Below are 4,506 nucleotides of genomic sequence, written 5' to 3'. Positions count from 1 at the left end.
AAGAGACAAGTCTCCTTTCAGAAGAATTTTTTTAAAAGTTGATATCCCCCATGCAAAAAGGTGAGGTTTAATTTCCCTGTTCTTGAGTGTGAGCTGGACTTCATGACTTGCTTCCAAAAAATTGCTTATAGGAATGAAAAAAATAGAAACTTTCCTTGTGGTAATTTGGCAGATACTCCCTTAACCAGGTTGTCAAGATTAACATCACCAGTAATAAGTTTGGTTGACATCCTATATCCATTGATTAGATGAGATGATAAAGATACTTCCTTTTTGTAGAGTTCTTCCCTAAAACCTATAAGCCCAGTCTAACCGTGAGAAAACATCAGACAAGCAAAATTTAGTGACAGTTCACAAAATACCTAATTAGGATTCCTCAAAAGTTCAAAGCCAGGCAATACGAGAAAAGAATAAGAAACTGTCACAGCCCAAGAAAAACAAAGGAGATGTAATGAACAAACATAATGTGGTACCTAGATTGGAACCTGACACAGAATAGAAAGTTAGTAAAACAATTGACAAAATCCAAGTAATGTCTGTAATTTAGTCAATAGTATCATACCAATCCTCATTTCTCAGTTTTGACAAATGGACCACAGTTATGTTAACAGTAGGGGAAGTGGGGTGAGGGGCATGTGGAGACTTTCTCTGTTTGTAAATTTTCTGTAAATTATAATTATTCCAAAATTTAAAAGTCTTAAAAATATACAGAAGCAATCCTAAATATCATATAGCATCTGCCTTGGTCCATTATGCACTTCTATAACAAAATGCCGTAAACTGGGTGTTTATAAGCAACAGGAATTTCTTCTGCACAGTCCTGGTGGCTGGAAGTCCAAGAGTTAGGTGCTGGCAGGTTTGGCATCTGGTGAGGCCCTGCTTCCTGATTCATAGATGGGATCTTTTCACTTTGTCCTCACATAGTGGGAGAGGTTAAAGAGCTCCTTTTGCCTTATTTGATAAGGGCACTAATCCCATTCATGAGGGCTCCACCCTCATGGCCTGATCACCTCCCAAAGGTCCCACCTCCTAATACCACCACCTTGAGGCTAGGATTTCAACATAATGAATCTTACAGGGGTACAAACATTCAGTCCATAGCAGTATCCGGACCCCAGAAGAGACACCAAACCCACTGTGTTTTATAAGGTGATTCTACCAAATATGCAAGCAACTGATCATTCTTACGTTTTGCAAAACATTCCATGGCATGGAGAATAATGGGCTAATTTCCAGCTCATTCTATGACGCTAGTGTAATTTTGAAACCAAGAGACCAAAAGGGTATCAAGAAAGTATGGAAGGAAGAAATAATGAAAACAAAACAGTAAGTCATTATTATGTATGAACTTGTACATCAAATCCTAAAAAAATAATAAATTAAATTTGTCAGTATATTTAATGAGCAAAACATTAGAGAAAACAAGCAGTGTTTAATCCAGGACTTCAAGTAAATTTCATGTTTGGTATCTTAATAAATAGGAAAAAAGAAACATGATTATCACAATAGTTACTGGAAAAACCCTCTGATAAAATTTAGCATCTCTTCCTGGTAAATGGCTTTAGCTTGAAACAGAGGGAATTTTTTTAACCTGCCAAAAGGAATTGCCCAGTAAACCACAAGAAGTCCCTGTATGAAAGATGAATCATTAGAGACATTCCCATCAAGGGCAGACACAGGAAAGTGAGGCTCACTGTTACAAAAACTATTCAGAATTGTTCTAGAAGTTTTAAACCATAAATGAGGTGAGAATTTTTAAATATATGAAAAAACATAGTACAACATTTCTCAAAGTGTGGTCGCTGGACCAACAGCATTAAGTAGTTAGAAGAACGAATTATTGAGCCCCATCCCAGACCTCCGGAATCAGAAACTCATAGAGTGGGAATTGGCAATCTGTGCGTTAGCAGTCCCCAGGGAGGCTGGGATGTCTCCTGAAGATTGAGAAACTCTCTGTAGTCAATGCTGTTGGTTTCAATGCTGTTGGAAGCCAGAGCACTCCAACCCCCAACACTTTGCACCTGTCCGCTTCTCCTGAGGACTGTGCTCAGCTGAAGGAAGTCCACTTGCTCAGAAATGCCCAGAAGATTCTGCTTTCTTTCTGTGGGTGTTTGCTTTCCAGACCCTCGAAGATACAAGATCCACAGATGCTAAAGTTCCTGCTATAAAATGGCGTAGTATTTGCATATAATCCAGGCACATTCTCCCATATACTTGAAATCATCTCTACATTACTTATATCACCTAATACAGCCTGTAGTCAATGACTGACTGATACAGGGATGTTGAAGGCAGCCCTCTTGCTTCAAAGTAGCATAACTCTATGATGCTATTCGCAAGCCAGAAGGCCCTGTGGGGTCAGGCTGAGGTTGGGCCACAGCTGAGGCCACACCTGCACGACTTTCCCCTTAGGGAAACCTGTCAGAGAGCCTGCTATCCTCACTCTCTGACAGGTTTCACCTAAGAACACATTTTCCTGGAAACCACTGGCCCAAGAATCATGTCTCAGGGTCAGCTTCTAGAAAATCCAATCAGACATAGATAGTAAGTTGAGTAGAGGGGGTGCTTAATTTTGAAAACTATCATTTTCCACCTAGAGATTTTTAAATAACCAACTATGAGACTATTATAATAGCTCATACTTAAATAGCCCTTACTATATGCCAGGTCATATATATATACACACACACACACACACACACATTGAATATGCACAACATTCCTCTAATGTAGACATATTATTTTTACCCTCATTTTATAGATGAAGCAACCAAGACACAAAGAAGTTTAACAATTTTTCACATTGCCATACAATTAAAGTTCTTTATCAATTGAGTAAAAGATACAGGTTCAAGTATAACTTAAGAATTTGCAAATAGGTAATTGAAAACTACCTATTGCAAAAAAAGAATTTGCAAATAGGTAATTGAAAAATTAAATTATGAATTTAAATTCATAATTAAAGATTTTAAATAAAAAGAGTTTACCAAGTGCAGACACAGTTGATGATTATATTTGCAGATCACTCTGTTTGGTTTTCATTGCAGACATTTACTTGTTTTTATAGAAAGCTCTGGCAGAAAAAGCAACACTCACCACGTACAGGTATCCTTTGCTCTTCCAATTCTTGCTTTCTAAATTCAGACACTGAATAGATTCAACGAATTTTTGGATTACCCCATGTTATATGAATTCTCCCTACTTGCTATTCAAAACTCGGGATCAAAGAGATTTGGAGAACACAGTTCTCCACACTATCTGAACTTGCTATCGAATTCTCACTCTTCAACTTTAGAAATGGAATAGATTAAATTTGGAGAAACACTTGCATTCCATCCTATTCTCTATATCTTTACTACATTAGGCAAGGCCCTCATACTAGCTTTGGTCAAGGCAATGTGAGCAGAAGGGACCCAGGAGAGCCCTTCCCAGGCTAAGCTTCAGAGGACCTGGTGATCCTTTAGCCTCACCTATGTTGTAATGCTGTGCCCAGGAAAAATACATGTTGCCTTTGGAGCAGCCTCAGGACGGTGGGACCTTCATTACTCTGGCTCCCCAAGCAGCTGTGCTACCTTCAAAGGATATTGGTATGCATAAGAAGAAAGAGTATTGCCGTGTGGAACCACTGAGATTTTGCAGTTAATGTATTGCCATAGCGTATCCTAACCTGTCCAGACTAATACAGCAATCATTTATTAAATCTCAAATAAGAGTAAACTAAGTAGTGTTGAAAAAATTGTCATTATACTTAAAGAAAGAAAAAGCTAGAATTCTTTCATACAATGCAAAAGGAATGCCCTAATGAAATTAGAGTTGTCCCTCTATATCTGGGGAGAATTGCTTTCCAGACCATCAAAGATACAAGACACACAGATGCTCAAGTTGCTGAAATAAAGTGGCATAGTATTTGCATACAACCCAGGGACATTCTCCTGTATACTTGAAGTCATGTATTACATACAATACCTAATACAATGTAAATGCTATGTCAATAGATATTATGCTGTATTTTTATTTGTATTTTTAATTTTTGTATCATTATTTTTATTTTGTGAACTTTTAAAAAATAATTTGATGTCTAGTCGGTTGAATCTGCAGATGTGGAACCCAAGGATACAAAGGACTAACTATAAGAAAAAAGTATAAGAAAATATGAAGCCTATTTTAAGTAACATTTTGGTAAGACAGGCATTTTTATGCAAGGTATAAAATATAGGCATTAAAGAAAAAATGACAAATATGACCACATAAAAATGTAAAAGTTTCTTATGAAGAAAAACAAATTCAAGATTTAAAAAACAATTTTCAGTTGTAGAAACACCTTTGTTATATACCTGTGCATACGCACAAACATGCACACACATACACACAATATGATGTGTATCCAAACTATTTAAAAAGAAATTCTATATATCAATTAAGAACAAGAAATCACCTAGTAAATTTTAAATAATAATAAATAAATAAATAAAAAACAAGAAATCACCTAGTAAAATTTAAATAATA

The 4,506-nt window shown here is 36.5% G+C and overlaps 1 long non-coding RNA gene across 1 annotated transcript in view; it reads right to left on the bottom strand.

Annotated features, from left to right (window-relative positions):
• Positions 1-223: 223 nt before the first annotated feature.
• Positions 224-4,506, bottom strand: part of LOC105528544 — a 63,441-nt gene continuing 59,158 nt past the window's right edge. The window contains exon 4 of the long non-coding RNA XR_001004373.1: positions 224-2,125. This is a non-coding gene — a long non-coding RNA (uncharacterized LOC105528544). The remainder of the gene's footprint in view (positions 2,126-4,506) is intronic.

This window comes from Mandrillus leucophaeus, unplaced genomic scaffold (assembly GCF_000951045.1).
Source record: "Mandrillus leucophaeus isolate KB7577 unplaced genomic scaffold, Mleu.le_1.0 Scaffold72, whole genome shotgun sequence".
In the NCBI taxonomy this organism is placed as follows: Eukaryota; Metazoa; Chordata; class Mammalia; order Primates; family Cercopithecidae; genus Mandrillus; species Mandrillus leucophaeus.
Note: the sequence above shows the minus strand (reverse complement) of the source record. Positions and strands in the feature narration are given on the sequence as shown.